The sequence below is a fragment of the Hemicordylus capensis genome, chromosome 5 (assembly GCF_027244095.1).
Source record: "Hemicordylus capensis ecotype Gifberg chromosome 5, rHemCap1.1.pri, whole genome shotgun sequence".
Lineage (NCBI taxonomy): Eukaryota > Metazoa > Chordata > Lepidosauria > Squamata > Cordylidae > Hemicordylus > Hemicordylus capensis.
Genome location: NC_069661.1, coordinates 183,380,067 through 183,406,953, shown reverse-complemented (window position 1 = coordinate 183,406,953; position 26,887 = coordinate 183,380,067). Strand labels below are relative to the sequence as shown.

At 41.6% G+C, this 26,887-nt stretch overlaps 1 protein-coding gene across 5 annotated transcripts in view; it reads right to left on the bottom strand.

Moving 5' to 3' along the window:
• The window catches only part of SLC16A7 (solute carrier family 16 member 7), a 156,708-nt gene that overhangs the window by 93,184 nt on the left and 36,637 nt on the right, over window positions 1–26,887 (bottom strand). The window contains exon 1 of one of the 5 annotated variants that reach the window (XM_053254291.1): window positions 25,205–25,230. The exons of the other annotated variants lie outside the window; for them this stretch is intronic. The gene's annotated coding sequence lies outside the window, so the exon portion shown is untranslated. Of the gene's footprint in view, window positions 1–25,204; window positions 25,231–26,887 lie in introns of those variants that run through there. 5 annotated transcript variants of the gene reach the window in all.

Below are 26,887 nucleotides of genomic sequence, written 5' to 3'. Positions count from 1 at the left end.
GTGCCCCTAGGCTTCCACATGCTCAGCACTTGTCTGAACAGCAGGATCCACCTTGCACGGAGGAATGCTCGTTGTATTCAGCACTGCCCTCTGCAGGCCCATGAAATGGTGCAGGGGCGCAATCCTCTTTCCACGCTGCCCATCACGTGTTCTCACATACGTATTGCCTGGATAGTATCAATTTTAGTATCAATATAAAAGTATCAGAAAGGTAGTAGAAGTGCAGGGAAATCTGTGCATTAACACTACTTACATGAGAATAGGCCAACTGAAATTGATCCAAACACACCTAAAAATGAAATTTTCAAAACATGATTTTCACCCCTGCATGCAAAATGCTGAAAATCTGCTTTTGCATGTGAAAGATATAAAGGCTGTTTTTGATGCAAAAATATGAGACTCAGACAAAATGAAAGGAAATAACAGGTTGACCTCATGGGTTACGCTGGTTTCCAAGCATTCATGAAAATTGGAATGATCTTCCAAAGGTTGCATAGCGTGCACGCGCAGGCACGCACACACACACACACACACAGAAGAAACATAGTTAAGGGGAAATGTTTAGTTTGAAATTAATACCACAATTTAAGAATGACTGATTGAATTTGAAGGCAACATTACAATTGCTGAAAACAATGGTTGAAAACTATAGTGGGATTGTGTTTTTATCCCTGGAAACGATCACACAAGTCTCTGTTAGTTCCTGTAATCAAATCCAAAACACTCTGTTAACTACTTATAAAGACTAACTAATGGACCATTAAAAAAACTGACAAGGAAGAAAAGTATGCCAGCAGAATACCTGGCCGAACCACTCTCAGCCAGTTACATCCAGATAAAGGAAAGATGTCATGTGATACTGTGTCAAAGCTGAGGTACATTTTTTCCTACTTGAAAGCATGTGACAAATACAGCTTCAGGTTTCCAACACAGACATATTATTATAGCAACTGCAAAGGACACTGAAAGATACCCCATGAAAGTCACAGATGACAAAAGCTGTGTACAAGGACTTGGTTTGCAGTTCTTCCACAGACTACTGTCTTCCCTTTTTGGTTCCAAGGTTCAGTAAATAGCTCCAGCAGCCTCCAGTGAATGCCTTCTGTCTCTCAAACCCCTTCTGAAAAACACCCTTACTACACTTTCATGCCAGCCTAAACAGATGAAACTGTCCAGCTAGCCCTTCAGATCCAATGCCATTGTCCTATCTAACATTCCTAGCCTCTAAAGTAAAGTTGTGCCATTGAGTTGCTGTCGACTCCTGGTGACCATAGAGCCCTGTGGTTGTCTTTGGTGGAATACAGAAGGGGTTTACCATTGCCTCTTCCTGCGCAGTATGATATGAAGTCTTTCAGCATCTTCCTATATCGCTGCTGCCCGGTATAAGTATTTCCCATAGTCTGGGAATCATACCAGCAGGGATTCGACCAGCAATCTCTTGCTCCCTTGGCAAGTTACTTCCCCTCTGTGCCATTAGGTGGCTTTCCTAGCCTCTACACCACAAAAAATGTCTTGTCTTACCAAGGAATATTGCTTCCCTAGTGAACTCTCCCCTTGACTAGCTCTGAAAGTATAGTATCCTGTGGCCTTTATATTGTATGGAGTAAATTAATTGTGTATTGTACAGAAATACAATCCAGCCTCCTCCCCTCTTCCATTAACCCAAGCAAGAATGTATGTTCAGGGAATGTATGTTCAGTACAACTGTTTAATGACTGGCAGCTGTGTGGATCCTGAATCAGTGGTTAAGGTTTAACAGAAAACACAAACTGCTGGTACCTTCCAAAGGTACAGATAGGGGCTCAGAAGATATTCAAAAACCCAGTGCCTCCGTTGCAATCCAAGCTCAGTGCAAAGACTGACAAGCTTTAGAGCCATTTAAACATTTTGCCTTCAATGCATTTTCTCTTGCAAAATGTACAGTCACAGTACTTACACACATTATCACTTCCTTTCCATTATGGGAGGGACTTAAAAGCAAAAGCCTGTAATTGTTCATGGGAAGTGGCTCTCTCAGAGCTCTTAAATTCCTTTATAAAGCACAGATAAAGTAATAACTTCCGAGGGAAATAAATGGAATCAGGTCTCAAATTTGTGGATTTTTAATGGTTGTTGCAGAGGAGTTAATGTTTATTTATCTATTACATATTTTGAAAAATTGGTTGGTTGGCTTGTGCAAAATGAAGTTATACTAGATATAACTGTAGTTAATATTGTATATAAAGTTATACGATGACCTACAGATAACAAATTTTGCATGAACAATCCTGCCACTTAAATTAGGGAATGCACTACTTTTTACAATGAAATATGCTTGCTGAACGGCTCATATAATATTTTTGTATTTTAAATAATAAATTCTGAATATAGTCATCATATTTTGACTTGTTTTCAATGAACTCAGGATGATATACTGTACATGGTCCTCCCTCATTCTCACAACAATCATGTGAAGTAAGTTAGATCAGGGTTTCTTAGCCCTGGGCCCCCAAATGTTGTTGGACTACAACTCCCATCACCCTCAGCCACAAAGGCTATGTCTGGGGATGATGGGAGTTGTAGTCCAACAACATCTGGGAGCCCAAGGTTAAGAAACCCTGAGTTAGATTAAGGAAGAATGAAAAGAATATTTATTTTCATTTAGTCTGATTCTATTTTTGCATCAGAATTTAAGTGGTGGGATTGTTCATGCAAAATATGGTATTTGTAGGTCACCACACAACTTTATATACAATGTTAAGTACAGTTATATATAGTATAAATTTATTTTGCACAAACCAACAAACTAATTCTTCAAAATTTGTCACTCATTAAACATAGAGGCTATTCTCATGATGGGGGAAAACTGGGCTAAGGGAGCCCAGCCCAGTTTACCCACATCGTGAGAACCACCGGGCTCATGGGTGAGCCCAGTGGTTCAATGACCGCTAGCCTGCCAAAGTAGCCCTCCCCTTAAACAAGGTTAGCAGAGCGAGTACTCCGCTAGCCCCTTTTACTCAATCATGAGTTCCCATGGCACGGCTCCAAACTGCGCAATTGAATGGGGCATTTCTGTGCACTTGCATTCCCATGCACAGGGCATTCCTGTGCACTTAAGTGGGACATTCTGGGACTTCCAGGGTCCAGGTGGCCCCCGACAGTCACAGCCCCAACCGGCTCCGTGATGGAGCTGTTTATCGTGTGGGCTGTCAATCCAGCTGTCCAGGGCTCAACTGTTGCCCATGTGCGGGATGAGCAGGCTTGGGCCTGCTCTCCCTGCTAAACCCCTCCCGGCTCTACACACCAATCGTGTGTATAGCCTCATAGTGTCTGAAATGACATTTGAACCCAGCTGTCCAGATTGCAGGTCTCAACAGTCTACCACCAATCACCATATCAGTCTTGTAAAGAATATATCATCGTGGTTAATTACAAACAGGACCAGTTCATACACTCACCCAGCTCTTTATATGGTACTGGGGAAGTGGGCATACATCCTTTTCTAGCACACACAAGGAAATATATGGCCATTCTCATTATTATTCTCCTTCAAACGTGAGAGGTGGGGTGCAGGGTGGGATGACACAGGTCACAGTTTATTAGTAATAGTAGGAGGACACACCTGTAGTCTTTTACCATTTAAAAGAGGATGGATAGGCAGATGAATGTTAATAAGCCTACTGTGTTAGATGGACTCCCAGTAGAATCGGTCCTCTGGAAAGGAAGACAGCAGCAGAACAGAAGTGATAGTTTGCGCTAAGAAATACTGAGCAATGAAAGAGGAAGGTTGTCAGGTGGATGGGAATATTTTGGACCTTTTCCCTGAAACTAGGTGGGATTTCTATATTATTTTATTATTGTAGAATGCAAAACGATTGTTAACTAAGCTGCCATACTATGATGGCATGCTAAGTTGTCCTTCTGAGACGTCTTGGTCTTATTTTTAAACCTAGTCTTTCATATGTGAAATTTCTCTAACTGTGAATAACTACCCACTCTCTTTCACCTTCTAGAGTTGCCTTTCAAAACAATTGAAGCCATTATGATCACTCAGCAATGCACATCTCTTACTTCCTGCATTTACTTTCTCTGCCATAGCTGAGTTCCTGAGTGTTCTCTAAAACTTAAACATACCACTGGGTAAAGTTGTCACTGAGAGTAAAATACTGTTCCATTCCGTACAGTTTAATTATACGGAAGCAACATTGTTGTCTTCCAACAGTGTATGCCCATTGTTTGAATTACTCTAGTGTTCATTTTGAAGCTGATTACTGTTGCCTATATTAACATGTCTCAAGCTGGCTCTATTTTTGTCAGTTTGCCTGGCCAGATTTGCTCAGGAAAACTGGGCCCCTGAGCCCCCAAATTATGTACACTTGCTTGGCATTTTCATTTCATGCCTCTACTGCACAAAGTTATTCAGCTACCCTTCACAAGCAGATGTTACATACACACTTCTCATTTAAATCATCCCTGCCAAGTTACAATTGGATAACCTGGGATCATTTGGGCCAAATGCAGTCCTTAATTGAGAAGAGTATAATGCTTCATAAGAGAGACACATAAGCCAGCAGGAAAGACTTTTATAAACTGTATTAATCCTTACTAACTTTCACAAGAACCAGAAGAACTGGAAAGACAGATTACATGATTCTCCATTTATGCAAGAAACTTTCCCTTGGTTTTTTAAAATGTGCAATAAAACTGTAAATGCTCATTATCTCTTAATATGTAATCAAATTTATATAATATACAATTAATGACATTCTGCGGCTTTGGCTTCACATATCATGATTCAGACACCTGTGTGTTAGTTTGAGTCACCTTGCGCCAAAAACGCATGCGCAACCCAGTCTTGTAAATGGATTTCTCATGCCTTTGAATCAAGCCTTCCAGGCATGAATAGACCTGTGTTGAAACATGTGGCAATGGGGAGGAGTCAGCTTGTAGTGCAAAAACTGGTTGGAATGGCTATGTGACTCCCAGGGTTTCATACAAAATGGGCAAGTAACTCTAAATGGTGTCATGGTTTCCTGCTTCAGGATTGCCCGCTCTCCTGTGGCAAGCATGAATTATCTACAAAAATGGACCTTTCATAGACAGGAAAAGCTGATCAGTGTCCCCTATGACAGGGATTCTCACACCTTTTTGATGACAAATCCCATTGTCCCCAGCTGCAATGGCCTTTGGGGTGATAGGAGTTGTCATCAGCAATATCTGGGAATTCTTGTTACAGGGAACACTGGGTGACATATACAATAGGCTGCTAGTGCACCACAGAGAACTAGAACCGCAATCTGATGTGCCCTTTCTCCAGCGGCAGTGAACTCAGTGGGACTTGCTTCTGAATAAACATACATAGGCTTGAGCTATAACATAGCGTGTCAGCAGCCAGGCTAATATTTTTGTGGGCAAACTACTTCTGTTTGCAAAAGTGTTCGTGCACTAGTAAATTATGTGGTTTTGTTTGAGAGACTGCCCTGACTATATTTGAGACCTACCCTATAACTCTTTCTCTTTGTTCTAAGGCACAACCTGCTGATTTTTTATTCAACCTTTTTATTGTTTGTTTCAGTTTATACATACAATGTAAAACTTCCTGCCCTCACATCTCCTCCACCCAGTCCAGAACAAATAATAAAATGTCCCAACTATGGAAAGCTTTTGAAGCAAATGGAGTAAGCAACTCAATTATTGGGCAGGTGGGGGGATAGGGGTGGAAGAGAGAAGAGAGCTGGTTCTATGGTGATCCTGCCACTACAATATCCTAGTAGGTGTTTGCATTTCCACTTGGTGTATCTTTTGCATTCACTGTCCTTCTTCTCTTTGAAAACGTTGTTTCAAGCAATCTTAGTACAGTATATTTTACTCTAATTTTATCGTATGATATTTTTCATGTAAATACCCTGAGTGTCAACTATCTGAAGGTGCAATACGAATTAAACTTCAATGTTAACTTTTATTCCTTCATTGCTTATAGTCAGGACACATTCTTCCTTATGAACCTTAAGATCAATTTCCATGATCCTGCCCTGTGTCCTATTGCTATTAGAGATATGATAAGCAGGAGACAGGGCCAAAACTATAGAATGGCCTCCCTGAGAAGATACACCAGGCTTCTTCTCTAACTATATTTAGGAAGACCTTAGCAGTGCAATCCTATGCAATTTTACTCAGAGGTAAGTCCCACTATGTTTGGTGGTGCTTACTCCCAAGTGCATAGGATTGTAGCCCAAGATGTGTTTGCTTCAGCAGACTTTTGAGTATTTGCTGCTGCTGAAGTGTTTTATTCTTATGCTGCTATGAGGTTGACATGCTGTATTTTATTATAGTTGTTTACACTGGATTTTTATTTATCGTGATGTTTTATGCTATGGGACATATTTAGATAGGTAGTTAGCCATTGCATATTGTAAGAAAGGAGGATATAAATGAATAAATTAAATGAATGAATGAATGAATATAAAGTGATTAATATGTCTTAAGAAATAAGCAGTAAGTCAGATGTCCTTTTGCTTATAAAAAAAAAACTGTGCACTAGCCTGATGTTGGCATAGTTATTATGAACACACTAGGCCTTATTTTCTTGGATGCAGTCTGTACTCACTGCTGACCCCTTTGCTAAGTCAGCATGAAAATATCAGCAGCGCTAAACATCTTCTGTAGATTTTCCTTCCTCCACTATCCTACATACATCCTTCCTCATGGTTTGCACTGTCTGCTATTTGCTGACCCTTAGTCCTAGACATTCTCATAAACAAGACATTCCACTTCCCTCCTTCAAGCACTTTCTGGAGTCGCTGACGTTCATAAGGACAGCATAGCAGTCTTTTCTTTCACCATTCTCTGGGTCATTCGCAGGTCACAGCTTCAGAGTGTGGCCTAAGAAAACTACATTATAGTATTACAGATCTGAATTAAAAGTGCTCTGCTTTTTAATAAAACATTTTCTAAGGCTTTAAAAAAAAAAGAACTTCTCTGCTTACTTTGTTCACTTAATAGCTTCCATTTGGAAATGCTGTAATTTACCACCTACTAATTGTTCCTATATTAGAAAATGAACAAAAGGTAACTTGGCTTGGGCATGTTCACTTGCTGGTTATCAGCAGCTTCACAGGCACTATCTATCTTTGTTTCTTTCACACATTTCCTAGGCCCCCTCATGAAGTCAATCCTGTATTTTTCTGTTAGTTTTCCTACCATCCATATTACTCGGGATATATTTGGATCTAAAGCTCTTTCAGTGCTGCCATGGATTAAACCAACCCATGAAATAATGCAACATCAACGGCAGGACAGATGTAGCACTGAATACAACAGTACTGACATGCCTCCTGATATACAGGTACTGATCACTCCGGCTATTACATCTGTGTAGTGCAAATTGTGTGGCTTGTTCCTATGCTGGGAAATCGGCCCCTGACACACAGCAAATTGCACGGATCAGTTGTATATCAGTGTATGGCATATGTGTGGTAGTCTAGCCTTAGATTAACATAGTTCTGCTAGAACTCTAATACCAATCTTCAGCATTATTTTTAGAAGAACTTCCTCTAATCCTTTCCCTTCGCATCTCTACTTATTTCCAAGCTGTGACTAACTTGGTATCATGTTGTATTCCTATATTGAAGCTGTTCCCAGGAGCTGTTCCCAGGCTTGGCTGCCTGTGAGACCCACCAGGAGGCCCACAGATCCCAGTGGCAAACGCACCTAGGGAGCCCGCCTTTTAAATGAGGTTAAGGGAGTGAGGTTAAGGGAGTGAGTGCTTTAAATGAGGTTAAGGGAGTGAGTGCTTCCTTAACCCCACTTACCTGACTGTGTCAGCACCGGCTGCTTTCAGTTGGCTTTGCAACATTGATAGACATCCACCCATTGCTGGGGGGGGGATCCCTACAAAGCACCGTGTACTTGTGCTGTGCATTGTGAGATCTCCAGTGCCTGGGATGCATTGTCCTGAGACACCAAATGAGAGGTGATCTTTGGCATTGCCCTTCATCCTCCAACAAGGGCAGCTACTTTAGGCAACCTAGGAAGTAGTGAAATGGGGCTGGATTCAGGGTTTAGATAAGCCCATGTGGGGGCTGTGAGTTGATGAAATGTGGAAAGACCAGGAGGAGAAGCCCGTAACAAAGGAAATATCAAAACCTGTACACTTACTTAGGCAACTCCCCCACCCCAGGGGCCAATAATGTGGAATAGGGGTGAATAAATTTAACTTATGCCATGTATTTCTATAGCTACAGGAAGAGGAGTGGGAATTTGGCATGAGGTTGCTATTTTCAGTGGCAGCTCCATATTCACATTTAGTTTTATCTACACAACTAATTAAACAGGGTTAGGATAAATTTTGCATATTATGTTTTCCAAGGGCCGGTTCCGACAAGATGCCCACCAGTACATGCAATAAGGATGGGTAAGTACCCGCTGTGACATTGATGAGAATGTCTCAACGTGCACTCAGTGCATCCTTCATTTGAATTGCCCCTCTATACATATTCCCAATACATCTTTAAAAAGGCCCTGGGAGGGACAGGCCCATGCAGAGGGGCAATTCAGATGAATAGCCCCCTTGCACAATAAAGGGACATGCTGAGAAGATGCTGGGACATCCTTTGTAGGGGTGTGCACGGAACCGCAGAGCTGCGGTCCGGCACTGTGGGGTGGGTTCCTTTAAGGGCGGGGAGGGTTTACTCACCCCTCCCGCCACTTGTCCCCCTCCAGCGCTCGTATTTATTGTAAGAATTGGGTGGCAGGATACCTCCCTGCCGCCCCTTGCCCCTCCGCAATGCAAAAGGCTCCGGCAAGCCTTTTGCGCATGCGCACATCGCGCGTGAGCTTCACGTCTCCCCAACGCCGGAGGCCTGGTCTACCCAGCCTTGGCCCCTGCCTCCACCGGAGTCCCGGTCTACCTGCCGGCAGGGGCCGAGGCCGGGTAGACCGGGCCTCCGGCGTTGGGGAGATGTGAAGCTCACGCGCAATGTGCGCGTGCGCAAAAGGCTTGCTGGAGCCTTTTGCATTGCGGAGGGGCAAGGGGTGGCAGGGAGGTATCCTGCCACCCCAATTCTTAAAATAAATATGAGCGCTGGAGGGGGACATGTGGCGGGAGGGGTAAGTAAACCCTCCCTGCCCTTAAAGGAACCCCCTCCACCCGGACCGAACCGGCCAGGTCTGAACCGGTCCGGACCCATCCCTAATCCTTTGCTGACATTACAGTGGGAGAGCCTATCCTTATCATGTGGGTCAGCTGGCATCTCATTTGAACCAGGCCCTAATCCACAACCTATTTTTTCTGGCATTATACCATTCCTCTGAGTGAGACTGCCACCAACTCTAGATTGCAGATCACAAATTACCACTACAATCTACACGGGACACAGATCTCTAGCATACATAGGCTGTTTCATCCATTCTAATCAAATCAGCTGATCTGCATGCACCAAGAAATGCCATACATATCTTCCACTGGTAAAATATGATGATGTTCTTTTCAGGGAAGCTCTGTGTCTACATCAGAGCACAGTAACCTATAAAAATGTACTGGGAAATATGTTGCACAAAGAATACCTTACAAGGGAATAACTGCAAGTGTCATAAGACTTTTTTTAATTAGTTAAATAAATGCCTCACAGACAAATGAAAGCCCCAGTTCATATCCTAGACAATTTACAGTCTAATGAATCTTGAGATTTCAGTCATATGATCAACTTTCACAAAGGTTGAAGGAGAGGCAAGATTTACACAAAATTATACAATCAAATGATCTGTTGTGATTCTACTTGGTATGTGTCATGCTAGGTATACATATTCATGGGGGCTGCTACATTTCTGTTTGTCATGCACATTGTTTATATAATATACACTGCACCAGAACCAAAGAATTTTATTAACACTTTGGAAATGTTACTTTCAGCTTTTTTCGATTTCAAGATCTTCTTCCCACTTCTAGCTGCCTGCACAACATTCATTTCCAGATGCCTGCATCTCAGAACTCTTGCCTGCCAGTTCTCAGACACACATTCTTATGATTCAGCTGAGGGCAAAAGTAAACAAAATGGTGGCAGACCAGGGTCTTCAAAACTGGGGTCAAACTGCACATTACCTTAGACTGCATGTTATCTCTCTGTCATTAACAGAGAAGCTTAAATCAGGAAGCAGATTAAAAATTGTTCTTTTTAAATTCCCCAAATAGCCACAGGGCCTCTAATTCACTGCAGGAGTATGGCAAACAGTTATGGAGAGGGTGTTAACATTTCCCCATTCACAACACAAATAACTGCCTCTGGGGTGATTTTCAGCATGAAAACAGGACTGGAAAGTGTTCACCTTGTACTGTAAACTGTGCGCCCATGCCAAATTAGGCCCTTGCTGGCTGTTCTTAGGGGCATTTCTAGGGCAAAGAGAATGCATTTCATCCTTTAAGCCTGTTGATGCTGGGTTAAGGTAAAGTGCAATTTGACCCTCTGGTCATCAACCAAGACTTGAAAACTGGGGAGTAAGGCAATTTCAAAAATAAAAAAAAGGAGAAGAACTGCTGCTTCTTCCTCTCTCTGGAATCCCTTCCCCCAAGTCACTTTCCCCCTGGTTGGATTCAGATGCCAGGAGAAAAACAGCTTCTATGTGGGGTTGCTGAAGGAAAAGCATTGAAAAGACAGAGAGGCTCTCAACACGAGCCTTGGCCCACACTCCCCACACACAAGCATTCCACCCCCGCTGCCCACATGATTACCAGCTCTATCACGGTCAGGGGTCTACTCATGAGTTGTCGCGCCTGTGGCATCTCATGATCGATAAAATGGGGTTAGTGAAGCACTCACTCTGCTAACCTCATTTTAGAGGAGGGCTACTTTGGCACGCTACCTGCCTTTGAATCACTGGGCTTGCCTGCAAGTTCCTTCTTCCTTAGCCCAGTTTTCCCCACATCGTGAGATAGCTTCTGGACCGGGTCTCACAATCAGTGAGACCGGGTTTGGGGCGGTGAGTGGGGAGGGAGCCCTGGGTGATCGGATCGGCTGCCCACAAGATTGCCGGCTCCATAATGGAGCTGGCGGAGGTTGGGGGGAGTGGGGGCCAATTGGCCCTTGCAAGCTCCAGCATGTCCTATGCAAGCACGCAGGGCATGCTGGCGAGACCCCCAGAGCCGGGAGATGGCTTTTCGCCTCCCCTCCGGGGATCTCCTCATGAGCCACAGAGCCGCGCTGCAGCTACTCATGATCCAATAGCCCGGGTTTACGGAGCACTCACTCCACAAACCCGGGCTAAGTGGCGGGCTACTTGAGTGGCTTAGCCGCTCAAGAACCACCGGGCTCGCAGCCAAGCCCCATGGTTCTCACGATTGAAGAAAATCTAGCCCGGTTTTCTTCAATCGTGTGAATAGCCTCTCAGAGTTTTAAAAGCTGTTCTCCTCACCTGTCACTTCCCCCCTTGAATCAATCCCTACTCTACTCTGCAAGTATTTTGCACCACCTTGGAATCTGAAGACATGGGTCTTTGCCATCATTTATAGTTTCACACTCAGTCATATTCTGTCAAGATCCAGAATGTCTTTTCATGGACTCAGGATCCATTAAAGGATGCAAAATTAGACCCTTGGCTACTCATATATTTTGTGTCATGCAAATAACACAGCAGAGATTTTTCAGAATTGTTCAAAACACTGCATCATACATGAGAAATAGGTGAGAAATAATGGTGGAACTAAAAAAACCCAGGTATATTTTGAATGTTAGCTGCTCGCAAAGGAAAATTGTCCTCCCAGTTTCTGACTGTATACAATTTATTTAGCTGTCCTTTATTCTGTTAAACTGAAGAAACAGTGACAGCAAACAGTGAATGATAATGTTTCCCAGGTTTATAAATAGAGATTAATAAACCTGCTGAAAGCTTCTCTTGAACTTGTTGGCAGTGAAGGACTTTGAGTACAGGAAAAACTGCCATAACAATATCATTGAGCACATTACTCTTAGTCATCTGGCATTCTGGTCATCACAGGCTTTGGCCATCAGTTGACCTGCAAAGGTCAGGCTAATACAGACTAAAAGGATTATTGTAATAATAAAAACAACCACACATATTATTGAAATATATTGTGCACTTCTGCTTCTAATTAAATAACTGATAACTATGAAAAGGTTTCTATTTAACAGAACTTATAGAGTGCTGTGTATGTAGTTTATTATCCTGTTTCCATCAAGGCTAAGAGGCATAAAATGTCCTTCCATTATGTGTGAGCAACCCTCTAGTAAATAAATTGTGTACTTCAATGTCTGTCCCTCACTCCCCTTGATTCCTTTTCTTCTTTTTAGTGTGTCATAGAACACAAATAAAAAGAAACAGTGTCCTGGACAATTATACAACATTGTCCTAGAAGCACAATATGTGCTTCTTAGAATGTTAGTAGTCTCTCCCTTCAAACTGCATAACAAAGGACAAAACTCATTAATTGAATAGTCTTCGTTTGTGGGTGTTGTGTTCAGGATTTGGGTTGCCAGGTTTGTGTCACCTTGACTAGCCCATACATGTCCAGTCTCAAAGTATATTGATCCATCTGAAACTAAAATTAGGTGCATTTCCTCCCACCCTCTCCATCAACATTTCTTTACCACCCTTAAGGATATAAACTCCAACCTTACTTTCTCTTTCATATAATTCTATACATATTATTAATACATGCATTCCCCACATACCACTTACTGGAAAGAGAAAGAAATAAAGGAAAGAAACCTTATAAAACATTCACCCTAATCCTTTTCATATTTACTCAGATGTAAACAAGATTGTAGTCCCAATCTTGCATAGTGTCTCCTTACCTCCTACCAGGAGCTGATACTTCAGAATCTTTGAACTTATTATTGCCTAAAGTCCACCAAGTCAACCTCATCTTCCATTGTATACAATTGTTGATGGGTTTTTATATGTGTAGGGAATTAAAGCTTTGTCTCCGAGCAAGGTCATGTGAGGGAAAGAAATGCTGAATCATCCCTGCTGAGCTGCCTGGCTAGGCTTCTCCTAAAACTATTTTGTATTATTGGTAGGTTCAAAATGCTGCCACCACTCTCTTATCAACAGAGCTTGAACTTCCCTGGGCTTGGGGTGGAATCCCAGGGAAGACTCTCTTTAGTTTGCTCTTGGGCAAGTACAAAAATCTTCCATGTGCAAGCCTGCACATGGTGAGAAAACTGATAGCTTCTGACCATTTGAGGACATGTTTGCAGCAGACGAATTCCCCTTTCTCGCCCTCCACTTTCCTGAGTTAAAAACCAACTCCGAAAGGCTTGTAAAAAGAAAAGAACTTTTAAAAAACCCCACAGTTTTATTCAATGACTGGAGACTGCTTCCATCTGAGGCTTTCTCAGCTTTAAATACAGTTAAGAATACTAAGTAGGAGTACCAAAATAGGGTGTCTTAATGCACACTTAAATGTTTATAGAGGCTTTTGCAATGTCCTAGGTGCATTGGGAGCCACCTAATGGCACAGCGGGGAAAAGACTTGATTATCAAGCCAGAGGTTGTAGGTTTGAATCCCCACTGGTATGTTTGCCAGACTATGAGAAACACCTATATCGGTCAGTAGCGATATAGGAAGATGCTGAAAGGCATCATCTCATACTGCACAGGAGGAGGCAATGATAAACCCCTCCTGTATTCTACCAAGGACAAACACAGGGCTCTGTGGTCACCAGGAGTCAAAACCGACCCGATTGCACACTTTTATCTTTAGGTGTATTGGGTGTAGGCTAGTGTTACTTATTTCAATTACGTTGCAGATCAACTGTAAGAGAACAGTATCAAGAATTATGCAGAGCACACGCAACAAAGAAATATAACATCCCTGTCACAAAGTCTGACTAAACAAACTTTCCCCTAGACTAAACTTCACTTTTCCTTGAACTCACCAAACTCCTGATGAGAACTGTCTTTCAAGGATCTGCAGAGTTAATCTTCTGCAGCCAGCCTCGATGGCCACATGTCCTCCTGTGCACCTCATGCCTAGCTTCTCCCAACAAAGATCTCCCTTCCTCCTGGCAACAGCTTTCTAGGTCCCACCCACCTGGTGTACTGATTGGCTTAGCCCTGGAGTTCACCAGTCTGTCCGTCAAGACAGGTTCCAGTTAACTCTTTAGAGGGAGAAGAGCCTGGGCACTATAATATGATACTGTTGTTGTTGTTTGTAGCTTTTTAATATCTTGAGGTTTATAGTGTGTAAGAAATGACAGAAAGCAAACCTTTTTAAAGTTCCCAGAGACATAATTTCTAATGATGTACATTGGCATGTTAATACACCTGCTGAATGCACAAAAACCTTCCCCCCATTATCCACCCACACCCCTATTTTAGATACTTGGGCTGCACTCCTATGCATATTTACTTATGTAAGCCTCATTGACTCAATGAGATTGCTTCCGAATAAACATGCACAGGATTGTGCTATTAGTATGGAGGAAACTGGTACTACAAAACACATAAAATGCAGCTCCCTTGAATGAAATATAGAACAAAGAAAAATGGCAAGCATCTACAAATCCCATAGTATTATGTTTAATCCAGGAACTGTAGGAGTGTTTGTGTCAGAATAAAGGTGTGATGACCTCAAAAGCATCTTATAAGGTTCCTCTGTTCTCTTCATGTACTTTAGAGTGAAATAGCTAAACTACTCTGGTAGTTGTGGGCAAGCTAATAACAAACTTCCAGACAGCAAAACAGAATGAATATGACCCAAATTCTGAAAAGAAAAACGTGGGAACTACACTATGTGAATTTTTCCAGGGTCAATATAATTGATACATAATAGCATTTGAGAAGAAGGGCTTTTTTTGTATACAAAGTGTTTAGATTTGGCTCCATGCACACTGACATTTCATAATGGATTTAACACAAGGACTACAATCACCATAAAAAACAAAAAAAGGAAAGCAGATGTTTCTTTTTAACTTTTAGCCAGCCCCCCCCTTTTTTTTTTTTTGCACAACCAAACCTCATGGCTGGTCTTGGATATTTTGCATTATGAAGCAAAAAAATTAAAATAATGTCCCTTCTGCTATGGACTAACTATAGCTTGGACCTAATCAAGCCAAGAGAACCAGCCTGTTGCCATGGCATTTTACTTCCTTTCCTGTCCATGAAGTCAACTGACAGCTGACAGCCGCAACACTGAGCAGGGGAAAAGGGGAAAGAGAAAGATTCCTTGAATTTCACCTGACATCACTTGCCTTTCCAAAGCTGAAATGACAACTCCTTGTCCAAGTGTTTTGGGCTGGGTTTGACCTCCGCAAGCCCTATTCTGTGAAAGACCAGTGTGTGCACGCTCTCCTCTACTATGTACACAAAATAATGCGAGACAGAATTCTTTATGCATAGTATTGTATTATTTGCACAGTCTTCATGTGTAGGATCATATATTTATGAACATAAATATATATAACTATAATACCTCAGTTGAACCACATGGATCAAAACTAGGTAAGATGAAACTACCTTTCCCCAATAAACAGCAAGGTTCCATAAACATATAAGAAATCAAATCTAAGATTTGATTTTCATCTTCTCTTCAATATTATTGACCCCTCCATCACTCTCTGTATGTGTGCGTATGCGCAGACATGTGTACTTGTGCTTATGAATCTACAGCATTTTCTGGGTTTAGGATACATCCTACAATTGCAGGCAACCATATCTTCTTGCGAACTCTGTGTATTTGTCCATTTTTAAAAAGTTATACACTCAGTGCCTGCTGTTCTTGTAAACCTGAACTCACATTAGGAATACATGAAAGTGGCCTGGCTCACACAGTCATTAGAATTTAGGTTTAATGTGGATTACTGATATAAGCAAGATTGTGCAAACCTATGCCAAGGTGGTTTATGGCCAGAGATAAATCTGAGATTATCAAAGGATCACACAATCATACTGTCAGTAACCCTCATTAAACCTTGATTCTAATGACTATGTGAAACAGGCCACTATTTTGATATTTATTTCTCAAGTATATGTATCTCTAAGTGGAATAAAATTAATTTGTGAAAACTCAACAACCAAATTCTTATTGACTTTATCCTAGTTGTACTAGATAATCTGGAAACAGAAGGCTTTGGATGCGATTATATATTTTTTCTCACTCAAACTTCCCCCTTTCCCCCCCTTGTTGTGCTGGTCATAGACCGTAATAAACTTTGAATGAATATATTTTTTTTCTCACTCAAACACATATTTTAACATCAATAGTTAAAACTTCTTTAAAAGTTTTAGAACTTTATAAAAATCAAATTATGTTTGAAGAGTTCAGCCCTGAATAGTTTTCAGCAAGTATAAATAAATTGTTGCATTTTGAGAATATAAACAGTGAGAAACAATTGTCTCACACAGCAAAACAGCATAAACAGCACTGACAAAAACTGCTTTTTAGAATCTTATCTTTAACACACATTTGATCTCTCTTTCTTACTCCATGTATTCTAATTTTATGATCTACTGTAAAAATAATATAAAATAACTTGAACTTTGGCAATTATACTTCAGACTATGAAAATTAAAGGCAAGTCAATGATCTTTTCTTTTCTTTTGACGAGGAGTGAATTTACCATATGCTTTTGAAAAAAATATAACATTATTCCAAATACTATTTTCATACAGATGTAGGAAGACAGCCTCATTGTCCAAATAGGCTTTCAATAAGAAAGATAGTGAAATATACATGCAGTACATTATTACATAGCTTTTAAAAATGAGACTTATTTCCAAGTATGTTTAGGATTACAGACTTAAAAATAAATTTTAAACACAAGATTAGGAAGATTTCAGCTCCAAAGAGCATGCAAATACAAAATGGAGTAATGATTGCATTCAGTAAGCAGCACAATAGCCTTAATTCTGCCCTTCAATATAAGTTGATTGCCACTAAAAAAATTTCTAGATAAAAACTATCTAGCATACAGAGGCTGACATCCTAACTAATGAAGCACAGACATTAGAAGACTCTGTGAGAACATGACAGAAACCCATGCGCAACTCCCCCAAGCTTCCTATGTGTGTGCTGTTGCGCCAGAGGGTGAAGGCTTCTGAGCACTGCCTGCGTTCCGGAAGTGCTCTCTCAGAGGGGACACATGTCACTGAGGATCAGATTGCAGATAATATTTGGAAGTCTTTGTCCTTTGGAACGACAGCACAAACATAGGAGGGCTTGGAACTTTCACATGGGCTCCCATCACATCCCTGAAGAGCTCCTAATGCATGTGTGTAGGGGAATCCCCAAGGTGGAGCTGATCACCACAGCTTAAGCAAGCTTCATGCTGGGGCTTCCCCTGCCTGGGTCTTGCAGGGAGGACCCTATCAGGCAGGGGAAGAAGTAGACATCAATACATCCACCTGGAAGCATTCATGCTGGCCCAGGCAGGGAGATATTGCCTCACTGATAACAGACAGTGTGGCTTCGCAGGATAGGGAGCAGCTCTCATGAGAACTGAAGATGTGATCTCATGAGACTTGCCCCTGCTGTCAGGAGCTATATAAGGAAGGACTGGGCAGTGATGAGGGGTAGGGGTGTACACGGACCGGTCCACGTCCATGCAAAAGGCCTCCGGACCTGTCCAGAATTCGGCTGGTCCGGCGGGGGGGAGGAGGTTCGCCACTCTCCCCCCTCCAGTGCTGGACTTTTCTAAAATGTATTTGGGGTGGCAGAGTTCCTCCCTGCCGCCCCTGCCCCCGTAGTTGTCTTCAAAGTTTAGAAGCAGTAAAAGTTGGCACCACGCATGCGCCCGTCGCGTACTACCCCCCGCCCTTAAAGCACATCCCTAATGAGGGGTCAGTACAGGAGGGCTCGGCATGGAAGGAGCCCTGGGATTCTGACTGAGCCTTGGGGATAGTAACACTAGAGTAGAGCTGGTGAACAGAACAAACCCTGCCTCTAAGCCTTAAAGCTCCCCCAGTAGGGATGTTCACGAACTGGTTTGGAGGCCCTCCGAACCGGTTCGAAGATCTTGCAGTTCGGCTAGTTTGAGGGTAGGGGGGTTACCTTTAAAGATCAGGGAGGGTGCTCTTACCCCCTCTCCCATGTGTTTCCCCCACTGATGCTGTCTTTAAAAAATGGTCCCATGGGGTGGCAGTGTGCCTCCTTGATGCCCTGGTGCACATTGGACTAGAAGTGCCCAGTGCACATGCACATGTTGCACATGTGTGCATGCACATGCATGCACCGGGCATTTCCAATCTGACATGCACTGGGGCAGCAAGGAAGTATGCTGCTGGCCCATGGGACCATTTTTTAAGACAGCACCAATGGGGGAAATACGGTGGGGTTGGTGGGTGTAAGTGCACACTCCCTGCTCCTTAAAAAGGTAACCCTCTGCCTTCTAACCAGCCACTGCCAGTTCTGTGCACATCCCTATCCTCCAGATGAAAACTCTGAAGCTACCCCAACCTCCTTTGGCAGCGGAAGGTGAATGACTGTACTGAGAGCCTGACAATGTGCTTCTTTATATAGGGTGTCACCCATTACTTAAGTACTCCCATGCCATATATGCTTCTGTATTATTGTGGTATCAAAACATTCTAAAAGAACAGGACCTGCTTGAACAGTCCTAGACCTATCTAGCCAGCATCCTATTTCCCTCAATGCCAATCAGATGTCTCTGGGAAATCAAAGAGATGAGGGTATATCCCTTCTCCTCCTGTTTCTCTCCTGCAAATAGGATTCAGAGGCACACTGCTTCTGAACTGGAGATCGTATATACACTAGCTGTCAAAACTGGAGCCATCGATAGACTTGTTCTCCATAAATTTGTTTAATCCTCTTTATAAGCAATCATATCAAGTGCTATCACCACATCCAGTGGCAACAAATTCTATAGATTAAGTATGTGATGTGTTAAGAAGTACTTTTGTCTGTCCTAAATTTCCTGCCAGTCACTTTCTTCGGATGCCCTGGTTCTAGCATTGTGAGAGTGGGGGGACTGTTTTCTATCCACTTTCTTCTTCATAATACAGTATGCATAATTTTATAAACCTCTAATAGGTCTCTCCTTAGTCTCAGTTTTATAAACTAAAAATCCCCAAATGCCATAGCCTTACCTTTAGCCCCATGATCATGTTGGTTACAGTACCGGCCTGGCTCCATTCGGCCCAGTCACTCCGCAGGGTGGCAACCACCCACACAGCCTGGCCTGTACTCAGTGAGGGTAGCCGGTTGCCTGCAGGGGCCCAGTAGGAATTTCTTACATTGCACCATACTGGCATTAGGTGCAGCTTTCCCCCCACCTACTTCTCACTGAGTCCTTTGGGTTTGGATCATAGATATGCATTGAAGGTAATCGGTCACTTGGCAGGACAGTGCGGGTGTTGGGGTAGGTAGATTGATTAACAGTGTTTGGCCGGAAGGCCATTTGGGGTTAGGAGGAGCCAAGGAACAGCCCTTCAGAGTTTTTGTGGCCCGGAGGATTAGGAATGGCCCCTGCTTGGGGGGTGGCTCAACTCACCAACCCAGAGTTCAGTGGCTTGGGTGGTGTGTGTTGCCCCCACCCCCAGCAGGGGAAAGCCTCACGGTGAGAGGACATCAGGACCTGGCACCTGAATGAATCTGTACCTGGCCCTTCGCCCTGGTGCGGGATGGCCCTCCCTAGGAGGTGGTCCCAAATGGGAGAAGTACCCACACTCTGGTTAGTTAGGTACCTTGTTGCAAGTCTTATTCCTGTACATTACTAAAGTGGCCCTATTTTACTCCAGCTAAGCGTGTCCTGTCTTTATTGAGAACTGGGGGTGCAGCCCAGAATGTCAGAGATGTGTTTCCAGCAGGGTGGATTTGATTTAAATCAAACTGATTTAAATCACGATTTAAATCACTAGCAGGGTGGATAAAAATAAAAAAAATCCGATTTAAATCAAAAAAATCCGATTTAAATCAAAAAAATCCGATTTTTTTGATTTAAATTGGATTTTTTTGATTTAAATTGGATTTTTTTTATTTTTATCCACCCTGCTAGTGATTTAAATAGTGATTTAAATCAGTTTGATTTAAATCAAATCCACCCTGGTTTCCAGTATAACAGCGTGCTTCTGGAGCTCCGGAAGAGCTCCAAAGTATTTGTGTTCTTCACATGAGCACCTGTGCTTTGGAAGTGGAGGGACTAGGGTGCAAGCTAGCACTACATGCACATTAATGCTTGGAGTATGCATGCAGTATTAATCAGGATGTCAGCCAGTATCCCAAATGTGGCTGCATCACAGATATGTATAATGACATTATAATATCAACAGTTGTATCTACCCATTTCATTTCCTTCCTAATGATCTCTCACATGGAATTTGCCTTCACAGGTGCAGCACAATGGGTTGATTTTTTATTGAGCCATCTACCATGACCCCAATATCACTTTCTTAGCTAGTCTCAGACCCCATCGTATTTTCCCATATGTTAAGTCCAGGTGTTGGGTTGTTGTTGTTGTTTGCCCTAATGTGCATCTATTTATACTGAACAGCATTTGCCATTTTGTTGCCCTTTCAGCCAGTTTGGGAGCTCCTTGAGCTTTTTCGCCACCCTCAATAACTTGGTATCCTCTCATACTTGGCCACCTTGCTACTTACTACTAACTCCAGATCATTTAGTTTACATATTTGGATGACATTTATGAATAAGTACTCATTCCAATTCAGATTCTCAGGGGACCCCACTTCTTACTTTCCTCCATTGTGAAAATTCTTAATTTATTCCTAGTCTGTGTGCCTACTATTCTTTGACCCACTGCCAGTCCACAAAAGGACCTGCTAAATTTACTCAAGAACGTTTGGTGATGGTCTTTGTTAGAAATTCTGCCATTTAATTCTCGCTCACACTTCTTGCAAGGTCCCTTTCTACTATCTCTCTCTCCCATTGTCTCCATATATTTATAAAGGAGCTCAGGCATTTATTTGAATGGATAACTGACTGCAACCTCTTATGTCCCACATCATCCACACTATATAATATCCTTTTGTTAAAAAACAATTATAACATCAGACTGACTATTCCTTCCCACAGATTCCCTATGATCATATATCGAGACAACCTCAGCCTGAAATAGAAATATTTATTACGTGAAACAAAAATGCCACCTTTTTCTCAGCCTGAAATAGAAATATTTATTACGTGAAACAAAAATGCCACCTTTGTCTCCAGACTACTCTCATAATTGCCCACACCTGTGCTTTTTAGCAGTGATCCAGCATTCGCTACTGTGATTTTCTGTTAATTTTTGCTCCTGCTTCTTTGTGCAGTCATAGAAGATCAAAATAGATTGTTAAATTCTACAACAGCATAAAACACCCACACTTTTATTATTTTCTTGTGGCTTTGCTGCATACTGTGCTTCTGTTTGTCCCACCTTTAATTCCAGTGTGCCTGATACTAAGTGGGTCAGGCATGGTGTTCCCTTCCTCTGAGACAGAGAATAGTTAGAAAAGACAATATCTTGTTCTCAATTTTTTCTTTTTTTCATGACTGAAGAGACTGGAAGTATCCTGGCAACTCAATCTGTGTGCTACTTCTAAACAAACTTCTCAGGAACCAGTAAGAGCAAAAGGAATACAAATCAGGCACAGGTTTCAGGAACTGTGTTTATGATGCTATCGTGTGCTAACTTTATGCAAGGTCTACTATGCTCAGCAAGAGTGAGTACTTTGCTAGTTCCAACCAAAATCACAAGCAACAATAATTCAACATTGTTTGTTTAGCCTGCCCTACTCCAAGAAATTCAGGCCTGTATTCGAAGTTTTCCCCATTTTTATCCTCACAACAAATCTGTGAGATAGGTTAAACCAAGAGCACTATCCTCTCAAACTAAACTAAACAAAAGTTTGTGGCTGAGCAAGGATTTGGACCTGGGTCTCTGAAATCTTAAACATTCTCTCCAGCACACTGGACTGTGTTCCACCTACTCCAGAATGCTTTGTAAGAATCACAACAACCAGCAAGAACTTGATGATCCTCAGGAAGTGTCAAGTGGTCCACAGGTGCACCCACTTACTATCAATGCCATAAAATTTGTAATGCTTTATATCTACTTCGTTGATCATGGGTGTCAAACTATGGTCCTCCAGCAGTTGTTGTCCTACAACTCCCATCATCCCTGCCTACTTGCCACTGTGACTGGGGATGATGGGAGTTGTAGGCCAACAGCCAGACGGCCACAGTTTGACACCCCTACACTAGAAGTTAACATCAGGCTGGGAATGTTATGGCCAACGTTTAATGCAGAGCAGTGTCAGCACTACAGATGCTCTGGAGTTGCTGCATAACTTGAAAGGCAGCCTAAACAGTGTAAGATAATAGGGCAGCTGAGGAATGACTTAAAACCACTTCTGGGCAGTCACACAACACTAATTGTATTGTTTCCAACAGAAGTAGTGCTTGTCAACTGCCTGGTTGTGATTTTAAATCAGGGGTGGGGAACTTTGTCCCTCCAGCTGTTTTTGAACTACAACTCCCACCATCCCCAGCCACATGTGGCTGGGGATGATGGGAGTTGTAGTTCAAAAACAGCTGGAGGGACAAGGTTCCCCAGCCCTGTTTTAAATCATTCTTTAGCTGCCCCATTATGCTACACCATTTGGGCTGCCTTTCAAGTTGCACAACAGACCCAATATATCCCAAATGTCGATGTTCTACTGCACAATATGTTGGCCAATATCTTTTGTATCGGTTTTGCATGCTTATGTCTGAAGGACACTCCTGTGTAAAGGAAATGCTCACTTTCAGAATTTAGAACATATCAATAACTGCATTATATTAGTCCAATTCAGATGTAAGAAGAGGCTGTACTCAAGCCTGCTGATCACAGAAGTGCCTGCTATTATGCTTACAACATTCTCTGCTTCAGTAAACCCTGTTCACTGGCTGAACCATGTGGGCACAGTAAGCCTGGCTGACCCATGCGGGCTCAGTGGCTGAAGGACACACCAAACAGGACGTCTGATTTATTTTTTGAGGCTGTACACGATTACAGCCTTCTCTTATAACATCTGAATTACAACATCTCTTATAACATCAATTATAACATCTGAAACATGCCTCATTTCTGCGGGCTTTGCTCAGTGGAACCAGCCTCGCCTCTCTAAGATACTAATATAGGTCAATATGAAGTGTGGTTTCCAGCCTGTACATGGCATACCAGCCATATGTTGCAGCCTTTTAGGAAGGTTTTGTGGCATCATAGAGGCTACAACCCCAAGCTTTAACATGCACCTGCATGCTGCAGTATATGGGAGGGCTGTGATTGGACAACAAAGGCTTTTCATGCCCACAAGTAATATGAAACAGTGTGCTTCCAAATGCAGGCAACTTTTCACAAACTTCTAAAAATATGATAAAGGTCATGCACACGACCAACATACCTGGCTCCTGCCTGCCTGCACACAATCGAATCCAGTTTGCAGACTCTGCCACTTGCCCAACAAACAATAGGTGCCGCAGCAAGCAGCAGAGCAGGGAGCCAGAGGAAGAAGTCATCCAGCATCCCTCAATGCACCACGCCAGGAGCTAAAGACTAGGGTAAAAAGTTGGGTTGGGTGGAAGGGCAGCGCCAGGATCAGGCTCAATCCCAGAGCTGCACATGGGCAGCCCAACCTAGGCTGGGCTGTGAATAGGCTCAATGTATGACAAATGGGTTATAATTTATGGGTTATAATTATAATTATAATGTATGGGTTATAATGTATATTCAGAAGCACCTTCCATGTGTAGCATGGATCTCTAGACTGTAGTGATGGTTTCTGACAATAAACCAGTATGGTACGTTTCTCACTCACAAGCTTGCACTGTTTCTATTTAAAATTTCATGAACGTTTATTCCTTTCTAGTATCCGACATCATGATTCCGTCCTTTCTCTGTGAATCCATTAAACATTTTCCTTGGATGATATTTCAAGCACATTCAGCTTATTTTCAGATGCTTTTACTGCCACTCACCCACATTCCCAGCTTTTCCACATTATATTTCTACTCTTTGTCCTTGCCTTGAAGGCCCTGAATAAATTTTTTCTTAGTCTTTACTTGTCTTTTATTACTTTTAGTCACATTTTCTCCTTTCTATCCAACCAGTATAATGAAAAACTGAACACATTACAGGTTTTACTAGGTCTACAAAAATGTTGACCAAATCAAATCTGAAAGTAACTTCCATGTGTACAATCTAGACAAAGACTTATTTTCCAGAAAAATGATTGCTAAACAGTACAAACATAGGTGTGCATGCTAAATTTGTGCAATAGCTTTATTCGTAAAATAATTTAAAAATGCTTCATTGATGAAATAGACTATCACTTGTTATTTTTGTGAACCACACACAGCATAGTACTGATCCTAAATAAATGTTAAATAATCATATTAGAAGTAGTGAAGAAGATCCTCTCCCTGCTACATGAAATTCAGGGTTCCTTTGTCTGGTTCCTAAGATGAACAATTTAAATGAACTCCCTGTCTAATTTATGAAACCAACTACACCTTAATAAGCAACAAGGCAACTTAATTTAAGGAATCACACAAATGAAGCAAATCCCCTGCCAAACTGATGACTTTGGCAACTCATTTGTCAAATCTGCAAAATAAAGCCCTTTGTGAATGACACAATTGTTTCATTATTGTAGCAGGTAAAGTTTCATTAATTACTCAGTGGTATTACCAATTTGATGAAACAGAACAGATACAAGTTGATTTATGCAGGAAATTTTCATAAATTAATAATCAGCTTTCATAACATTGTTGGGTATTGTAATTTATGGAAGACAGTTCGCTTAATTGATAAATCTGGCAAACACGGCCAGTGGAATAATGTTGTGCTTATTTCATAAATGAAAACAATCTTACAAAAATAACCTGAAAGTTATTTTTCAAAAACACGAAGAAAAACTTGGAAATATTCTGTGCATTCTTGATTATCCTATTCACACACACCTATTTTCTTTGTGTGCAGTTTCCATCTTCATACATAACACAGTCAAACTGCAGGATTTTAATTTCAACTTATTTCTGCTGAATTGAATTGAATTAAGTAGACTTAGCAGAGTTCCGACTGCCACTACATATACCTTAAAAGACACAGTACATAGCGGATATATTCAATAAATAATCACATTGTTATGGACACATTATAAAGCATTCTACAAACGTTCGACTATGGTTTTAGATCTAATTATTCACGCTCTTTTGTATGGTCCAACTCTATTGTTATTTTTTTAAGTAAAACGGTAAGAGAAAGCAGTGATTTACCTGGCAGAAGACTGCTGTCCAAAGACAATAATCAACTCTTAGTGGCTATACAGACTTTATAGTTTGTGCATTTAAAGCCTTTTTTGTAAGGTTCTGATTGGTTGGTGATAAAGCATGCTGCTTTGTTATTTATTTCAGGCAACCAATTACAAACTGAAAAGACATCTCAGATTACTTATATGCAGAAATCATCTAGGATGATTTAGAATAATAATTTGTTACTTAAAATAATAAACCCCATTCTTTAAATGCTTGAGTATTACTTGAGGTAGCTAACACTTATTAAAATCCCAGAATTGTTCACGTGATGCTAGTTTAGCAACAACATATGCTCAAGGTCTTATAAACATTTTTGGCGGGCTATTTAATTTATTTTTTTCTTTAAACAGGTGCATGTCACACATTTGGTATCTCTTTTGTTCAAAAGCAGGTAGCCATGCAGATCTGGGTGCCTGCTGTTTAAGGAAAATACCTTCATGGTTAGAACAAGTTGTGTGTCTTGTAGGGTCCCTGTCATCGCAAAGTTCTACACTGTATTTTATAAAACCATTAAGGAAAGAATACTGACTTATGCCATACCACATAAACTATAATTCAACATAATTCTGAAATACTGCTATCAATTTCAGAAGAGAACACCCACTGGCAGAATGGGCTTTCTGAGCTTTGAACTAGCAATGGCAATCTACATCCAGCAACTAAGCTGCATACTGTACAGCGTTCCTGTTTCTTATACACAGTGGCCAGAAACACCAGTTGTGATGCTCCTCCATCCAGCTAGCATCTAGTTAGATCACTGCTGACAATGAAAGAAATTTAGAACAACTAAGCACCCGTTCAGCAAGAGTAGCAGACTACCAACACTTCCAGACTAACTGTATCGGCTACAGTTTTTGACCACCTCCCCTTCCCAGGAGGAGGCCCTCTGTGCCATCTGAAAATATGTCCCTGATTGTTACACAGCCCTCAGGAACATATTTTCAGGTGCCACAAGGGCTTCCTGGGGTAAAGGAGGTAATAAAAAATTGCCCTTTTAATTAATGCAATTAATCCAGAAGGGCTGTTAGTCTGCATCATTGCTTTCTTGCTCTGAATGTCAGTCAGTGCCAACTATCTCTTGGGTGGAAAGATCCTTGAATTTATTATTGTTAAAATAATTTATATACAGGAACAACTGCTGGGAGAGATGATATGCTGGCTTGAACAGGGACATTTGCCCTTCCCCTACTAAATATAAGAGAGTCACCACTTTAAAGAGTGCCCAGTGAGCAGGAATTATTTACCTAGCAGATGGCTGCTCTGGATCATGGACCTAATGCAAAGTGAAATGTCTTTTTCAGTTTTGTTTTCAGTATGGTTTGCAAAATGATTAGTAATTAAAATACAGCAAAGTTTCATTTTAAATCTAACTGCAGACATTTGACATTGAATTTTTTTTTTATTCTTTTGGTCAAACATAATCCAGCCAAAGTTCATAATTTACTCTTACTTCTTTTTATGGCTACAGTCTCATTGAACTCAAGAGGGATATATTCCTGAGAATGATTAGATCATTCTGTACACCCTACTTATTTAGAAAGCTAAGCACATGCTTAACTCTCCCAATGAAATAACTAGGGATATGCAAATCGATTTGGGTACAAAACAATTTGTACCCAAATCTACCTGTTTGGGGTGATTTGT